A 19,585-nucleotide genomic window follows, 5' to 3' on the forward strand; every position below is an offset into this window, starting at 1 on the left:
CAATAACTGTGTAAAGCTTTTTCTTCTTTCATGACCCTGGTAGCCTTAATGATGTTTGAACACCTTTCCCTAAATAAAAACTCATTCTCTTTAAATGATGATTTAATTCATAAATTCAATAGATTCAATATTTTTCTATCTAAATAGCTTTAAAAGTTAAAAAAAAACTAAAGTTATAAAATGTGAAGTTTTCAATCCAGAAATAAAACCAAAAAGTAAAAAAAAAACAATAAATTGGGGTGCCAACAGTACCACAAATGAAATTTTCAAATACATGTTAATCTTTAAAATAGCTGACATTCTGAACTCAGCATAAGGATGGGATGAGGACACATAGGTCTAACCTGTAGAAAGCACAGGATCAGAATATGGAAAAGTATGGAGTCTTGAAGAGTGTTTTTTTGTTTGTTTTGTTTTGTTTTTTTCAGGGGGTGTGCAGGCTGGAGAGTTGGTGTCTCAGCTGCACATTAACCTTGTTGGAAAACACACTCACTTATATCAAAGAATTGCTGGAATAACTGATGAAAGAATGCAATAAATAAATAGTTATTCATAGGAACTATTATCATTGTCTCAGTCTTTCTACATAGTATTATGCATCTTCTTTTTAATCATTCGATGACCTGTAATTTAAATATAAATTGAATGATTTACATTCTATGTTTTTTTCAGTTCAATTTATCTTTCTGATTACTCATAACTTTCACCTTTCTTCACTTGAAGGGATTTCCGTTTTTCACAAATGGCTTTTCCTGAAGCCTTATGTCCTGCTGCTATTGTTTGGTTTGGTTCTTTCTACAGAAAACATGTTGTTTTTGCCAGTGACCACAAGAGGACACAATTTCCTAGATAACTTTGTTTAGAAAGACACTCATAGAAGAAGAAAGCTAAAAAAAAACAGCAAAAATAACACACAATTAATGAATATCATTTGGAGATGTCTATTTTATTTATGACATTTTTATTAATTAAAAAGAATAAACATGAGTTGGCATTCAAAGTTTTGAAGATTTTATGATTTTTACTTTTTTAGAACATTAAATATACTAAACTAATGTAGTTAAGCAAAATGTTAATTTTACATTGACATAATTTTGTACAAAACTCTTGGTGACTTTGAATTTTACTTAATTTTCAAGCCATGTTTGGCAATGAAAAACAGTTTATTTATTTATTTTTTTCCTAAAAGATTTTTCAAAATGCCTTTAACAGTTTGAATTTCTACTTCAGGCATTTGGACTGTCTTTACATTGAAAACTATATGAAAATTATGTTTTATAGTTTTCCACTTATATTTTACTGCATATTTTAGATTAATAACTAGAGGTATTTTGCAGATACATGGAAAAAATGTGATATCTCAAGGTACTGACTCTCAGCACTTCCTCAGAATTATTAGATACAATCTCTGATTTTAGAGATCCTTCCTCTTTTCTACTGCCTTCTTTCAACTTGTAAATTAAATGATTTGATACTTTTCTGAAGACTTTCATGGTTCTGGTGGATTGCCACAAGGAACAGGCTGTGGAATCCTGCTTTCTTTGGGATTAAATGCTTTTGCATTTGTGTCTTCATGCAGATATATCCTTGATTACTTTCTCTGAAACCCTGCTGGAGTGAGTGAGGAGTAGACCAAAGACTCTGGAAAAAAAAAAAAAAATGACTCTGAAAAAAAAAAAAGCAACGAATGAACGAAAGTTTTAAGAGGTTCGAAAGGAAGGAAGGAAGGAAGGAAGGAAGGAAGGAAGGAAGGAAGGAAGGAAGGAAGGAAGGAAGGAAGGAAGGAAGGAAGGAAGGAGGGAAGGAAGGAAAAAGAAAAGAGGAAAGAGTAAGTGAAAATAAGAAAAATAAGGAGGTCAAAAGAAATGGAGCAGAATCTGGAGAGAAAAGGTGAAAGAGAGAGCTGGAATAAGGGAGCAAGAGTGATAGAGAACAAAAGAATGAGACTTTATATATAGGAGGAATAAAAGGCCTAAATAATAAGAGAAAGAAAGAAATTGATGCATTTGAGAGAAATACAAGAGCTCCAGGATTATTTGTCTGTTTCTGATCAAAGACACTGCCTGTCCCTTGGTACAGACATTTAGATTCAAAACTTCCTGTAATTGTTGTCCAAGTCATAACAAAGTTAAGATAGGTGGAGAGCCATTCAATTTATAATTAAGATTGGTATTCATCTAATGGGCGAGCTCTGTGCTGAATTAGAGTAAAGATGGCAATATGTTGTCATTACTGGATCTCGGGGTGGATCTCAACTGGGGGAACACAGATGTCATCATTTTTCCATGGACATGATATTATTTTCCATGTGACCTGCACATTAGAAGTCAAACTGTACCTTTCCTAGTGGTTCGCTAGGGTCAATGTCTTGCCCTCCCCACCACGGATACCTTAGTAAAAGCGCTGCAAATGACGAGTCTTGTTCTCACTCACTCTACTCAAGACCTTGAGACATTGTAAGGTTCTGGTTCTGCCTAATGGTGCATTTGGGAGATCTGAAATCTGGTTTCAACTGGCACTAATTAACTGCAATGGATTTATTGATTCTTTTGTAATTTAACATAAATGTGTCACTGTCTCTTAGGTTCTCTGAGTAATAAGGTTTAGTCCCTGACAAATATGTAACAGTATTTTGGGAAATAAAATATGAAAATAATTTTGTAACATAGGGAGCTAAATATTATGATATATGTGTGCACAGAATGGCAAGGAAGGACATCAAACTTGGACTGAGGTGATGAGTGCCTTTGTGCATTGGAGAATTACCTTCGTGTCATGGTGGTGGCCAGGAATGCTATAGATATCCCAGACAGAAAGGCATAGAAAAGCTCACAGACAAAATTAAGATACAGATGACACGTCCCGTGGTTTATTGAGTCAATCTGAAATATACAGCAAAAAAAAAAAAAAAAAAAAAAAGAGGAAAATCTACAGCCTAGTTTAATATACTAGGATAGGTTGTAAACTGGCAGGAAGGACTATGCTCCGCAGACCCTGTTGTATATGATGTTAACCTGTCCTATTTTTCTTTTCTGTTTCCCTGTATCAATCTTCCCTGCTGATACTGTGCTTAAGAGGTCCAAAGTTAAGGATAAGCATGAATGGAGGATGAGAAATGGGCAGTTGCTCTTGTCCATAGCTGGGGCTTGAAACAGCCTGCTGAGCAGCTATGGATTTTATCTTTCTGTCATGGCTAGAGAATGAGTGGGCCAGATTGGATGTCCATCATGAAGAGCCTATTTAAGACCTCATGAATATGAGTGCTTCATGAATATGGGGTTCCTTACAAGCTTTATGACAATTTCATGTTTACTTGGTCTTTCTGTCTCTGTTTGGTCTGCTTACACCACTGATATTTAAGATGTCTCTCGTGCCACTTGTTTCTTTGCTTAAATTCATCTCTTCTTGTTTCCCTGATTTTCTTTAGTAGAAATAATTATTCATAAAAACTATAGTAGGCATACATTACAGTTTTTCTGAAGGACACTTTAGTTCAGCTTTAGTCTTTTTTTTTTTTTTTTTTTTTTTTTTGAGACAGAGTTTCACTCTCGTTGTCCAGGCTGGAGTGCAATGGCACGATCTCGGCTCACTGCAACCTCTGCCTCCCAGGTTCAAGTGATTCTCCTGCCTCCACCTCCCTAGTAGCTGGGATTACAGGCATGTGCCACCACGCCTGGCTAATTTTGTATTTTTAGTAGAGACGGGGTTTCTCCATGTATGTCAGGCTGGTCTCAAACTCCCGACCTCCGGTGATCCGTCCACCTCTGCCTTCCAAAGTGCTGGGATTACAGGCGTGAGCCACCACACCAGACCAGCTTTAGTCTTGCAGGACAAGTGGTAGTGAACCAAGTAAGAAGTAGAAAGGGAGGGGGAAGGAAAAGATTCCGGGTGCTGGGTGCAGTGTGGGCGAGGCACAGAGGCATGAGCATGCATAGCTTTTTCAGGAGCACATAAAGAGTTTTTGTATGAGTGGAAGTAGAATGGGGGAGGGAGCAGCCAGAACTGATGCCAAATATTAGTTTCCCAAGATGTAAAAAGAAGTAATTAAATTAGTAATTTGAAAAAGTTGAAAAACATTTAAATTTGAAGGGATTTTAGAAATTATCTAGTCTAAATAGCCAGCTTTAAAGATGATTTTTTTTTTTCTTTCTGGCTGCTGCATTTCTAACTCTACAATTCAGCCATATGTGTAACCCGAAAGCATTTTTCCAACTGATAAGAATACGTTTTCTTCTAATTCTAAATACTCCTTGTGGCCAACTGTGGGACTAAACTTCAGTGCCAAAAATGATTGAAATAGGCAGTGAGGTGGTTTGAATGGGGTAAAAGGAACTTCCTCCAAAAGCCACCTTATGTTTCCCAGAGTCATGCTTTAAATCTATCACTGGTAACTCAGTAATTTGGGACTGGCATTGTCCTCTCCAGGCTCCTCTTTTATATCACAATGTCCCCAACATGAGGGAGCACATTGGATCTCTAATATCTTTGAATAAATTTGATTGTATGTTGTTTTTTCTCAAGACAGGAAGGCTCAGGCAGCCAGAGGACACTGGAACATGTTGAGGAGTCTAGGCTGAAAGGCAGGAAAAATTGTGAAGAAAATGAAGGTTGTGGTACTAAGGTTCTACGCTATTTTTACTAATGTAGGAATTGGCCTGATACCACGGGCCTGTTCAAGCCTTCCACGCCTTTCATTTGTTAATATGTCCTAGGTTTTTTTTATTTCTCTGTATTTCCTTATATCAATCTTCCCTGCTGATGCTGTGCTTAAGAGGTCCAAAGTTAAGGATAAGCATGAATGGAGGATGAATGGAGAGACACAGGGCAGAAGCTCTTGTCCATGGCTGGGACTGAGCAGTGTGGCTGAAACTGTTAGTTCTGTCTTTTGGGACCAGTTCTAGATAGATAGAGCACAGTGAGAAAATGAAGAAATAAGAACCTGCCTGGTCTTGTCTCATTGTCTTGATTTCTGTCAATTTAAAAGTCTTGAAACCCTGAAATATGTCTATCAAATAAGACATACTCTTCTATTTCATTATCAGATGTGAGCTAGTAACAAAAAGTATTGCATAGGCTCTTTGTTTTAACTGTAATGGGCTGTAGAGATATAGTTGTCATCAAGAGTAGGACTATTTCCAGGAAATATGAAGCGTATATAATGAAGACCGGGAAAACAAAAATATCCACTAACGGTCTTAAGCAACCTTAATGCAATTTTAACTTTACAGCCAAATTTTGGACTGGAGAAAAGTAACAGTTTTGTATAAATTAAAAGAAAGACAAAGGGCCGGGCATGGTGGCTCATGCCTATAATCCCAGCACTTTGGGAGGCCAAGGTGGGTGGATCACGATGTTAGGAGATAGAGACCATCCTGGCAAACACGGTGAAACCCCGACTCTACTAAAAATACAAAAAATTAGCCGGGCGTGGTGGCAGGCACCTGTAGTCCCAGCTACTTGGGAGGCTGAGGCAGGAGAATGGTATGAACCCAGGAGGCAGAGATTGCAGCGAGCCGAGATCGCACCACTGCACTCCAGCCTGGGCAACAGAACAAGACTCCATCTCAAAAAAAAAAACAAAAACAAAAACTCAAATATATTAATTCTGAACAACATGAGCAGACTTGAGCTATCTGAGGAACAAGTATACTTAATTTATTTTGTTTTAACTGGGACATCCTCCAAAATATACTACAAGCTGATTTAATTATGAGAAAGAAGTACTTAATTAAATTAAAAGGAGAAAGAAACTCTACTTCTAGATTTATGTAACATTAATTCAGTGTTATTTTCATTATGCTGATTCTTATATGAAAGTTGGGCACCCAGATTTTAAATAGAGATTCATTAAAATATTCTATGGTACTTTTGTAGAAAATTTAACACATATTTTAAATGGAAGAGAAATAATTTTAAGAGAAAATTTGGTAAGACAGAAAGATTATTCAATTTTACATGTGAATACAGTAGCAATCACAACTGCTTTTTCTTGTATCATTCCCATGGGTTACTAGGTATAGCAGAGGTTCATATTGCTGGAATAATTTGATAGAATGAAAGCAGAATAAAAATAGAACAAAAAGGAATCTAGACAATCCCCTCAGATTAAATTAGATTATAATTCTACTTTAATTTATTGTCACATTCTTAACACATCACAATTGAGGACTGGAGAAACTGGTTACAAAATGCACTTGAATAAAAATCATAGAATACTGGAGCTAGAAGAGGTTTCAGAATCCAGAGCAGCTCTTCCTTTCTGGCAAGGCAGAGTGGCTGTAGAGAGTAGAGTAGTGGATTATAGCCTGGATTCTAGAGGCAGTCAGCCTGGTTTCAAATATGGCTCAACTTCTCACTACCTGTTTAACCTTAGATAAGTTACTTACCTCTCCATGCTTCCTGTGAAAGGGAGAAAATAATGTACATCATTAGGTTGTTGTGATGATTAAATTCCTAAGTGCTAACCCCTTAAGATGGTGCCTGGTACTTGATGCATGTTTGATATTAGTGTTCTAACTGAGAACTAAGTTATGCAAGACCTTGTAGACTGAAATGAAGCATTTGCCCTCAATTCTGAATGCAAAAGTTGCACTTTGAAGGGCAAATGAGGAAATTAATTGATGAGTCATTTCTGTTTGAAGAGCAACTATTTCTATGTTGATCTATTACCACCCAAGCCACAAAATGCACATTGGGGACATCAATTGGAAGTTTTATAATTTATCTATGCCCTGCCTGTCAAGGAATAGTAACAGGACACATATGATTTCTTCAACTTCTATACTGGGTCACATCTTTGCTGAGGTGAAGACTATAATATTAAACTGTCTACTTGATACCACAATGTGGGATTCTCACAGACATCTCAAACTTACTGCCACTTTCACATAACCTATTCCTTCCACCCCTGCAAATCAGTAAATTTTGGTAAATTGTTTATCTGTTTAGCCTAAAAGCCTAAGAACCATCATCAATTCCTCTGTTTTTCTTAGCCCGCTATCTCCGTCATCCAAGTGATTATTAGAGGAGAGCCGTCTCCCACCAAGACTGACAGACTGGACATTCACCAGTTGACCCTGAACTGGAAGAGAAGAACCTTTCACCTGTGTAGTTTCAACAGCCAGAGATCTGTGTAATAAAACAGCTGGGAGAAAGTACCGAGGAAGTTCCCAATCAGTGGCTGTAGTAATTAGAATAGGAATGGAGTTTGTTCTTAGACTGCAGAAAACATCAATTTTGTCCTCTTCTGATTTCTCAGGATGGTACAAACATTTAAGGAGTGGTGCATTCTGGTCATAATACGTCAATGTCACTCCATCAGCAGTCTCAGAACTCATGAGTATTCACTTGACCACACCATTCCTGTGCAGCAGGAAGAGTGCTGAATAGTGCTGGAAACTGGTCAGTGTCTATGGCGTGTATGGGCTTTTCTTTGGGGGAACAGAGAAACAAGTTAGGAGGCCATTGCAGTAATCTAGGTAACATGTGATTGTGACCTGAACTTGAGTGGTAGCAGTGGAACTGGAGTTGGAAAGAAATGATAAGATTGCAGATATATTTTGAAAGTAGCCAACAGGATTTTTTAAAGGTAAGGCATGAGGTGTGAGAGAGAGGAATGAAGGGTGACACTAAGTGTTTTGATCTATGCAAAATAAAGGGTATGTCGGCAACCACTGAGATGGAGAAGGTTGTGAACATTTCAAGGGAGACAGAGAGTTCAGTTTTAGATATATAAACTTTGAATTGTCAGCTAGAAATTCAAGTAGAATTGTTGGGCAGGCAGTTGGACATTGAGTCTCAAGTTTGTAAGAGAACTCTGGGTTGGGAGCTCCGTGATAGAATTTGGAATTAATCAGCATGGATAGCATTTGAAGCTATGTAATTGGAGGAGATTACTATGGGAGTGAGTCTGTGTGAGGAAGAGATGAGGACTGAAACTAAAAAGATGGTGAATACTGCTATGAAGAAAAAAAAAATAAAACAAGGAAAGGGCATAGGGATTAATGGAGAAAGTATAATTTTAAGAAGGGTAATATTTGTGAAATCAGAGATAATTTCTTTTCCTAAGAAAAGACTAAGACAAATTGAGAAGAAGCAATAATGCAAGACATAATAGAAAAAATTCCCCAGAGTAGGAAAAAAAAAAACCAGAGTTTATAATGTAGAATAGCATATTGTATTCTGAGCAAAGTTAATGAAAGTAGACTCATATCCATAAATATGCTCAGAAAAATGTTGACCATTAAAGACAAAGAAGCCATCCTATAAGCATGCAGAGAAAAAAATTTATCTATAGGGGAATAAAAACAGGCTTTTTAGATTTTCTCCATAAAGAAAAAATGTCAAAAGAACATTGTCTAGGCAGTTCATATACACAGCTAAGATTGTGTGTTACTACATAAAGTGTGAAAGGACTATGAAAATACCATTTTGTCCCCTTATAAAAACAAAGTTAAGTATATTTTTTACTTATTGAGAATCTCACTTCCAAGAACCGTGGTGAGCAATGGTACAAGTAAACATAGAGATTTAGATCTAATCAATTGTTACAAAAAAGACAGCAAGAGTAAGTACAAAAGGAAACAACACATTCTTAAACAAGAAACTTATCTTATAAAAGTATTCATGTATTTGTAAATATAAACTTAATTCCAGAAACAGACTTGAGATAGATGACATGAATTTCAAAAAATCAGCAAGAACACACATTAAAGACAAGTGAGAAAAATTAATCAAAAAGAGAAGAATATGAAGAATATAAAACTTAGCGGAATTAGCCTCAGAATGTATATTCAATATCATGTATTTTGTAGTGGTGGGTCAGACAACTAGCTCTGTGAAAGTCTAGTAAATAATGTGAACAGGTTTTACAAACAACTGTGAAGATTCATAGGGCCTCTAAGGAAATATGTGTCCACACACACATACACTGTCCAGAAGAATCTCAGCTATTCCTGGTATTGTGACCTGAAAAAAGTTTTTTCACTTAAGTTCATGGAGAACTAAGCACTGAATATCATCAAGGACAGTATCCTCGACTCCTTGACAACACATGCATATTGAACATCCACTAAGTTTCATAGAACTGGCTTTTTTTGTTTGGTTTTGTTTCTTTGTTTGTTTTTTTGTAGAGGCAGGGTCTTGCCATGTTGCCCACGCTAGTCTTGAACTCCTGGACTCTCAAGCAATTCGCTTGCCTCAGCCTGCCAAAATGCTGGGATTACAAGTGTGAATGACTGTATCTGGCCAGAACTGTTTTTTTTAAGTAATGTCACTTAATACAGGTTTATGATATGGTGGCAAAAATGATTTACTCTAAGTAATTTTTACCAAAGGCTAATTCTTTCTGATTGTATGGTTTAATCTTGCTATAGGTTTTTGAGTGTCTAGAGTTATATATATTATTTTAGTCATCATTTATAAATCTTGCCTTTCTTAGCTGATACATTGAAATTGTTGAGAAGTGATTTGAGATTGCGCTTCCTGAAATTTGATAATAAAATGCTATAATCTAGTGAGGTGATAGATATTATAATATCTATCTAATTTGATATTATAATCTATAATACCAGTGAGGTGATATTCTTTTGAGAGAATTACTGTACTCAACAAAATCTTAAATGGAAGGCATGTTTAACTGGAATGCTTTCTTGCCCCTCATTGGAGGTAAGGATATGATAATTAACCATTCAATCATCATCATCATCATCTATAATTCAATACTATTAGATTTGAACCAATAGTATATTCAATAGTATAGAACTAATGGTATAATTCAATACTATTAGTTCAAATAGTTCAAATAGTTGAACTAAGTTCAAATCTAATAATATTGAACTGAATTGGCAAAGAGAGAAAGTCACAGCAGACATAATATAAAAGTAGGCAACATTTCTTATAATTTTAAAATTTGAATTTAGGTAAGATATATTTTACTATATCTTTGGAAAACATTATTGTATTTAAATTTATACTGTTCATACTATCATGGAAGAAACATAACTTTGAGTTCTATTTCATAATGTATACAACTGCATTCTATTCCATCACATGTCATGTTCTCTTTCATTTTATGTAGTTAGATTCTTTTCTGGTCTGAAATATCAGAATAGTACCTTGTGATATGAAGTGAGGGGGTGAGGAACAGCTTGTGTGTTACAAGCTGGAGTGGGAAAAAGGTACTGTGTATAGCACCGCCTCTCTCATGTCAGCCTAATATGCTCATAAGAATTTCAGCTTGGTCTTTGCCTATTTGTATTCTAGCCATAGGCTTAAAAATCTTGTGTGCAGTTTGGAACCATTCTGTTCCGTGGTGGTTCACAGTATTAAATGAGACCTTATTATGTGTTAGGCACTACCTCAAGGCATCTGGGATGAAGAGATATATTAGGTAGGATATGGGACTATAACAAAGAGATCCCAAAATATAGTGGCTTAAACAAGGCAGTTATTTATTTTAAAATTTGGAAAGGTGCTCCAGGCTTGGTGTAGCAGTGGCTCAGCCATGTTGGAGATTTAACTTCTTGCTCTGCCATTCTCAGAATGTGGCTTCAATTTCATGGACCAAGAGACCACTCCAGGTCTCATGCCAATTTTGCATTCTAGCCAACGGGAAAGGAGAAAAGCAAGGGGAAGATACATCTTCCCCTTTCTAAGGGGAACTATCTAAAAATTATATATGTGACTTCTGCTCATTTCCTATTGCTAGATCTTAGCCACATGGCCACAGCTAACTGCAAGTGAGGCTGTGAAATGTACCCATGGCTGGATGGCCATGTTTAGCATAACCTCTGCAGGTTCTATTGCTGACAAAGAAGGAGAGAATAAATATTGTCAGACAATTAAAACAGGCCCTTTCTCATGTGGAGAAGGAAGTAGGCATGATCCTTGGCTTAAATTTGGCTCGAAAGTTAGAATTTACTGTTTTAATCCTATTCATATTCTTCATGCTGGTTATACGCCATTTTACTTAGCCTGCCAATGCTGTTGTCCCCTGCAATCTCAATTTATGGGCATTTAAATATAAAATAGTATAGAATTTACAGTGTTTTTACTATATTTCTTCTATCCCATCCTAGTGGCTCATGTTACTAATTTCCCTGCATATGTCATCCAATATCTACTCAAGTTGGCCAAGTGCATGCCCCTCATTCTACTATGAACTCCTAACCAAACTAGAAAACTGTGGTGAGCAGAGCCAAGTTCATAGTAAGCATCCAATAAATATTTGATAGATTTTTATTAAATTGGTAATGAAAGTTAGCACAAGAATTGGATGCTGAACAGAGCAAGAAAACTCAATCTGATCCTGTCCAATTTAAATGTAAACTGAGCTTACATTATTCCTTCTTTTCACTCTCTCCTCACTGTGACATTTATATGCTTGTTTAGTTTAGGGCTACACATAAGAACGGCCATGAGCATTTGACTTGGGAAAGGGGAATCAGGAAATTGTTCACCTTCTTGATCATTTTGTCAACCCCTGTTTCCCAAAGGAGACATTTATGTAGCCCAATAACTTTTTTAAGCTGAAATAAAATATATCTTCAGATTTTCTTTCTATATAATTTCTGTAGAAAACATAATTTGCATTCATTTCTATAGAAGAAAAGAATCTCGAAGAGAACTTTTAATTTTATATGCCAGCATAGGAAACATAGTTAATAAAAGGAAAAAAGACTAGAGACAAGGGGGACCAGGAGGGAGAGAGAGAGAGAGAGGAAGAGAGCTATGATTTTTAAAAAGTTATTGTTATTCATAGCTACTTATCTTGTGCCATGAATGATAAATGAACAACTAGTAGAATGGTAATACAGTACAATACATTGAAAGGCAATTACTAATGATATAGGAGCATTAAAAAACAACTACAGCTAAATTTAGCAAATCAGTCAGAGTATTAAAAATTTTAGATTTATGAAAGAGTGAAGTACTCTTAAAGAACATCTGCAAAATCATAGATGTAATAATGGCATTATACTTCAAGCTGATGAAGAAAATGTTATAAATCACATCATCTGACTTGGAAATTCTCCCAATCCTTGGAACTTTATTTCAAGAGAACCTCTGTTTCTGAATTAAATGCCATAAATTTGAGAATTGTATTCACTTTTGTCACTTGATCCATTTGGTAATACATTTTGTGTGAGCCTCCATAAAACGTTTCCCCTGACCTTAGACTGAAAATTACTGTTTTTCTGAGTAGTGTCCTTTCCTCTTAAAAGGTGTTTACTTAGGTTGTGTTCACACTGTCTTCTCGGCCAGGACTCTTTAGCGTCTCTGACCTCAGTGCTGCTCTTGTCATTGATTTGGGCTCCTTGGGTATGACAGTATAACTTAGCAATTTTTTTTTATACTAGCATTGCATATGACACAAAACAGTCTTAGTTTTTCACTCAGAAGTTGTGTTTCTCTTTTGTTGAGATAATGAAACAAACATTTCACACAAATATTCTTTGTTATAATGCTCAAATTTAATCTTTGGAAATTCATCTCAATTAAATTGTACAAAGGTATTGATATCCAGTTTGACTGTAGTGGGCCAGACCTGGGCTAAAACACAGAATGGGTTTATCTAATCATCATATTTTTTCCTCTCTCTCATGTTCATGTTCCAGGCATTAATACGATAATGTTACATTGTCAAAGTACCCTATTTATCATATTTATTATGATAATGAAGTACTCTAATAAAATATATCACCTAAAGGAAATAACAAGTGTTATGTGGTCTTGAAGTCATAATCTTTTTATTATAGCATAGGCAGGGGGACACTGTGTGTGTGTATATATATATACATATACACACACACACATATATATATACATATATATATATACATATATATATATATATGGCAAACGCATGTAGACACACATAAACTTAGATGTATTTCTGAAGCATTTAAGAAATAGCCCAATTCAGATTAAAAGAACTAGTTCTTTCTCACTCTGTGAACATGAAGCAGTACTAATATGTAAAATGAGAGTACAAATTGTATGAAGTAGAAATCTTCTCAGTAGCAATAGATATACTATTTGAAAAGTACTATAAATAGAAAACAGAGGAACTAACAGCAACTTTTTAAAGGGGTCCTTCTGTTTATGCTTGTAAATTATTGGCCACCCCAGCAATTCTGGTCCATATTTGCAAGGATTGTAGATTGTATGCAAACCTATGCCTAATTGTTATGGACATGGAGCTTTCATTATACCAACGTTTGTCAAGTTTACCTCTAGAGAAGGTGACAATTGAGTCAAAATCTGGCTCCACCTTTGTCTCTGCGTGAACAAGCTATTTTAACTAATTTGAATTTGTTTTTCTCTGTGTAAGGTGGATATATTAATATCCTTTTCAGGAAGTCTTTGCGAGGTTTGAACTGCATAACTTACGTAAACAGCTGGCACCCAGTAGTTGTCCCATGATTGCTCTGCCCCCTGGCTTTGAGGTGCCTTTCTCTGCACTGGCTGCAGTGGGGGTGGCAACAGCTCACTGGAACAGTCTACAGGAGACAAGGTGCCTTTAAAAGCAGACGCAAAAACCAGCCAAACAAATAATACTGGATTTATGGTTCATTATTTTTGAATTTGCCCTTTGTGTTGCTTTATACCAGTAGTGAAGATAATGGAGTCAGAGTATAGTAAGTAAACACTTGTTTTTCATGACGTTTTTCTTTTTAGAATTCACCCAAATTTTCATAATCTCTGATTATGTAATTAATTAACTGATTAATTTTTGACAATTAAATGTGAACAAAGAATAATTGTAAATATATATAATCCACATGAATCAACGGATAGGGTTTTGTTTTGTTAGAATTAGCTCTCCCTCGGGGCTAATGTGACCATATTCTAGATATTAATTTAGCATAAGTGGCAAACTGTTTTGGTTTCTGTGGAGATTTTTTGTTCCGGTTTACTGGTATATAACTGTTTCCTCACCTTTTCATTTCCTGAAACAGCACCAAGTACAGTATCTAAATTTTGACTAATATAAATCAAAGCACATGCTTTCCTTTCAGTAAAGTCCTTTATTTCAACACATGTGCAGGATTTTCCTTTTTAATGCATTAGACATCTGTTATTACTAATGGGGATAAAATGTCACATGTTAAAAACAATACAAGTTATTAAAAGCATTCAGATTTTAAATATTTTGAAATTCTGCTAGAAAAGTTGATTTTTTTCTTTTGTTCTGTGGCTGAGTTTTCAAAACATGAATATGCAAAATATGTTAAAATGAATATGCGTATGAACATGTGAATATGAATTTGTAAAAGCTCTTGGAGATCACATTTATCAGGTTCTAATATATTCTTTTAGAAAGTAAATATTAAATTTTACACAATTTCTATGCACCTTCACACACACACACACACACACACACACACACACACACACACTGGGGCTAAGTAGGAAGCAAAACTGTCTACTAATTGTTTAAAAGTCTGGAATTTCATTAGAGATGTTAAGTGTATTCCTGACTAGTCAATAAATGCCTTAGTGTTAGTACAGATTACTGTTATCGGTTTGTTTTGGGGAAGGGGTTTGTGTGTTTGTGTGTAAATTATAGATAAACTGAGCTGTGTTTTAGATGAAATCCCTTAACATTTAATCAAATTTTCCATTTAAGTGTCAGTAGAATGAAAGAGCATGTTTGTTAAATGGTTTTCCTTTAAAATTTTAAGCTCTGAGTATTTAATGGTAAATTTAATACTTATCTTTCCAATTAATTTTAACTTCCTTTTTGGGGAAGGCTGTCAGAATATATGTTTTGTTGAAGACAGATTTATAAATGAAAATCAGTGTTTTCCCAAAACCAATGATCTCTTTTATGTAAAACAGTATAAAAACTGGGAAACTAGGCTGTTAGAAGTCAGGATACTGAATATCCTTGCAAGAAGAGAGTGGCAATGATTGGAAGGGGGCCTGTAGTGTGCTGGTAAGGTTCTACTCTGAAGTATCCAAAAAAAAAGTTACAGAATATAACTGCTAAGCATCTTAAATACCTACTTCAAATGTTTTAGAGTTAAAAAGACAAGCGTTCTCACCCAGATAACTAGATCCTGCTCTTCAACTGAGAGTAGATATCATAAATTGTATTGTTGTGTTGCTCTTTTTAGTTTAAAATAACTTTATTATTTTTCTGATTACAAAAGGATGGCCTGATTACAAACCAGGAAAATACAAACAAGCACAAAAAATGATCAGTCCCCTCTAGCATATATAAAATAAACATTTATATTTATAGATATAAAAATATGCACTTACACAGATATACATGTTCTCATATGAAGCAGAAATAAAATTATGCCTTACATACTGCTTTATAAAATACATTTTTCTTATCAATTTTTGGAATTATCTTTCTGCAGTACAAACTATTTTGATAACTCATCCTTCTAAGGGATGCAACAGTTTTAAATAAGGACTTACTTTTTTAGACATCTAGGCTATTTTCCATGTTTTGATATTATAAACAATACTGAGGTGCATATTTTGTAGTGCCATCTTTGTGCATGTTCTTGATTATTTCCTTAGCCTAAATTCTTACAAGTGAAATTTTTGTAGGCAAGTTGTAAGAATATGCAAAATGTCATAATGTTATAAATATGACTTAGATCTTCCCAATCGGAGCCAAGGTTCAGAGAGCGTTCTTGAATCCCTTCTAACTCCTTTCTTAATATGGTAAATTATTTGAACTTCAGATACTCTTGAATCTCCCCAAGAGGAAACAGTCTTACTCCCAAGGAAAATTCTGTTTTTCTCATTGAGTCAATGACCCTCATCTAATCAATGAGTGTTCTGTAGGTTTCAGAATAGCAATTCCAGACACTTTCTTTTCTACCATTGTCTGGCTGTTGGTCTTAGTAGTTACAGTTAGACCTGATATACATATGTGGGGCCAATGTTTGGTGAAGAACTATCAAAATTCCTGGACTTGTTTTCAATGCACAGAAAAATACTGATGCTCACTTAAATACCTATTTTGGCTACAATAGATAGAAATATTCAATAATCGTTATTATTAAGACATAAATTATTCAAGAGAGAGACATCTATTATGAAAAAAGAGTAAAACTGCCTACCAGATCATGGAGGAAAAGGAAGAAAAGTCAACCCTTTTTAAGGTTTGAGCTAGGAATAAAAACAATTTACAGGCCAGGTGCAGTGGCTCACACTTGTAATCCCAGCACTTTGGGAGGCCAAGGTGGGTGGATCACTTGAGGTCAGGAGTTTGAGACCAGCCTGGCCAACATGGTGAAACTTCCTCTCTACTAAAAATAATACAGAATTAGCTGAGCATAGTGACAGGTGCCTGTAATCCCAGCTACTTGTGAGGCTGAGGTGGGAGAATCGCTTGAACCCAGGAGGCAGAGGTAGCGGTGAGCTGAGATCTTGCCACTGCACTCCAGTCTGGGCAACAGAGTGAGACTCTGTCTCAAAACCAAAACCAAAAACAAACAAAAAAGACTTTACATATGCAGAATTCATTCTAAAATACACGTGAAGGCACTCTGATTGAAATACTTTTTTTTTTTTGCATGTATGTATGTTTCCATGTATGTATGTTTCCATGTATGTGAATCATACCATTGGCAGGGAGCAGAGGGACTGTGGAATTGAGAAGCAGAAGTTCTGAGGGTGTTCAGTATAAAGACCCTGAGGTTTGGATTGAAGTATGATGCATATATTCATGTGCATGTAATTTGGGAAGAAGTTGTTGTGTTTTGTTACATAATGCTTTGAGTTTGGGCCTTTTTCAGCCTGTTTTATGTTAACTTTAGAAGCAGTTGACTGAATTTGATGAAATGTAGTATACTAATAAAGGGTATGAAGTTTAATTTGTGGTTCTGTCATCTGAAATAAAATGGCATCCAATATATATTTTTTAACTGAACTCATCTGCTTTAATTTTAATGGGCTTTGGTGAGATTAGGCAAATAAATAGTGATGAAAGAAATGGCATGGCTTGTTCAATAAGATCTACAATTAACAAAACCACTACTTGTCAAATGCTTGTTACCTATACTCACCACATTTTTTGGCCAAAAATATGAACCGATGGTCAGAATATTTGAAATTGGGTATGTTTCCCAAATTGGAAACATTTTAATACATTTCAGAAGACTCTTTACCATCAACCCTCAAATGAGCCACTTGAAGTTGAATCAAAGCTTTTAAAAGAAATGGGATATTTAATAATTCTCCTTTTTTTCTAGGCAAGGAGGAAAATTTACTATATAACATGCTACATATGTAAAAAGAGCTATGCATTTTTACATGTTGAGAGATTATGTGCAAGTGAAGTCCAAGTTTATCTTTGCAAAAACTGTTACTTAGATTGCAGGTAAACCTAGACCAAAGAATACAAAGCTTTTGCCATGATATTGTGTAAAGCCAATAATGTTAAAGTGCAAAAAACAAAAAATCTGTTTGTATAAAGAGAATAGGTTAGGTGTCAAGTTTTTAAAGACTGTGTAAATGGCACAGATAACAGAGGATGTCCAAAGATGCATTTCAAGACTCACATTGCTTCTCTGAGGCACCAACAAGAGGCCCTTTCTTTTTTCCTCTCTGATTCCTTTCTATGGGAGGCAGGTAGAAGCGTCTTAACTTTTTTGGGTAGACAGAGACATATGTCTCAGGGAACCTACAACATAGCACGGCACACCACCTCATTTCCAGTTGAACGGGCTGAATAAGTTCTAGGTTTTCACGTTTCATATCAGCCTAGATCAGGTAGTTTATTTACTTGAAAATAAATTCCCAGAGGATTTACCAAATGTATGGTAACTTTTTCATATAAAAAGCTTTATATGCAAATTTAAGAGTTTTGTTTGTTTGTTTGTTTGTTTATGGAGTCTTGTTCTGTCGCCCAGGTTGGAGTGGAATGGTGCCATCTCAGCTCACTGCAGCCTCTCCCTCCCTGATTCAAGTGATTCTCCTGCCTCAGCCTCCCGAGTAGTTGGGACTACAGGCTTACTCCACTGGGCCTGGCTAATGTTTGTATTTTTAATAGAGATGGGGTTTCTCCATGTTGGCCAGGCTGGTCTTGAACCCCTGACGTCAGGTGATCTACCTGCTTCTGCCTCCCAAAGTGCTGGGATTACAGGCCTGAGCCACCACGCCCGGCTGATATTTCAGGAGTGTAGAGTTTACAGTGACCTTCCTGGCAGACCAAAGATTGTGATTACATACTCCATGGACCAGAAGCCTTACCTTTAAATTTATATGTTTAAAAACATAAAAGAGTGATTAAGGCAGCAACTTAGATTGGGCACAAAATGTCATACTACTTAAAAAGTTTTGATTATATTTAGGAGAAACAGGACAGGTATTTAATAATCCTATTCTATGTGTTATCATGAGTCTTTCTAAAAGGCTGAATTATCATTTTGTCCTACACACACGTTCAACATTGAAATAACATAAACAACAATCGTGGCATTGGCTAAATTTTTATATTGTGTGAGGCACTGTACTCATATGATCTTTTCTGAGTCTTATATGAGCACTTATATGATCTCTTCTGAGTCTTTAAATCGTTCTGTGTTTATGATTTCCACTTTACAAATCAGGATGAGTAGGTTTAAGTTTTAAGTTAGTAATCTAATTTAGCAACAGAATTAGGATGTGCAAATACTACAAATCCATATTTGAGAATGTAGCTGATGAAGAATATCAGCACAGACCAAGCAACTCAGAGTCAAGCATTCAGTACTCGTCTATAGTCTTTAGGATCAGAGTGAAAAAACGAGTCTCGAATTTTATTGCAGAGACCACATAATGCCATGCACAAAATGTTGGTTTCACTTTCATGAAACATTTGAAGAAAAATTACAATAGAACAAGACATGGGTTCAGTATCTGTGAATGGCTCATTAAAGCTAATTATAATGAGAGGGTGCTGACCAGAACTTGGGCCTAACTTCACCCAAAATTTTGGCAAAGTTCAGGAACCTTTGAGTGAACTTGTGCCAAGTTAATGATATATAGCAAACTTTCTATGGTGTTTTATAGATTCAAAGGATTGTCATAGTAATTATCTGATTATTTTAATTCTTAAATTTTATTTTGAAATAATTATAGATTCACAGGACTATGCAAAGATGACAATTATTCATTTTTTACAATATTTGTACTTACATATAATGATCATGTAATCATCACCAAATATTCTTAATCCCTCAGAGTTTGGTCTCTGAAATCCTTGTCTGGGTGTAAATCTTAGCTTCAGTATTTGTTAGTTGATTGAGCTTGGAAAAATTATTTAACATCCATATTCCTTAGTGTCCTCATCACTATGGAAATAACAATAGTGTGTAAGTCCTAAAATTTTTATGAGAACTTTACAAGTTTAACATAGTGTTTAGTACATATAAAGAACTCAACACAGTGTTTAGAACATGTGCTGTCATAAGCTTTCAGTACAATTGTTATATTATTACAGATATTACTACTTATTATTATGGATAATATTACTTCATTCAGACCCAATAATCCAATTATTTTGTTGTAATTCTTGAGACCCTTTTTGGTTTCTCCAATATTTCGCTGAACTCTGGTATTCAATATAGCCAAT

The 19,585-nt window shown here is 35.4% G+C and overlaps 1 protein-coding gene across 3 annotated transcripts in view; it reads right to left on the reverse strand.

Moving 5' to 3' along the window:
* Nucleotides 1-323: 323 nt before the first annotated feature.
* LOC139362811 (small ribosomal subunit protein eS17-like) overlaps nucleotides 324-19,585 on the reverse strand; it is a 227,386-nt gene continuing 208,124 nt past the window's right edge. Inside the window, exons 4-5 of one of the 3 annotated variants that reach the window (XR_011622218.1) lie at nucleotides 19,150-19,304; nucleotides 324-887 (exon numbers count right to left, since the gene is read on the reverse strand). The gene's annotated coding sequence lies outside the window, so the exon portion shown is untranslated. Of the gene's footprint in view, nucleotides 888-6,097; nucleotides 6,277-19,077; nucleotides 19,305-19,585 lie in introns of those variants that run through there. The other 2 variants (XR_011622219.1, XR_011622217.1) reach the window with 2 other exon arrangements.

This window comes from Macaca nemestrina, chromosome 4 (genome assembly GCF_043159975.1).
Source record: "Macaca nemestrina isolate mMacNem1 chromosome 4, mMacNem.hap1, whole genome shotgun sequence".
NCBI classification, from domain to species: domain Eukaryota; kingdom Metazoa; phylum Chordata; class Mammalia; order Primates; family Cercopithecidae; genus Macaca; species Macaca nemestrina.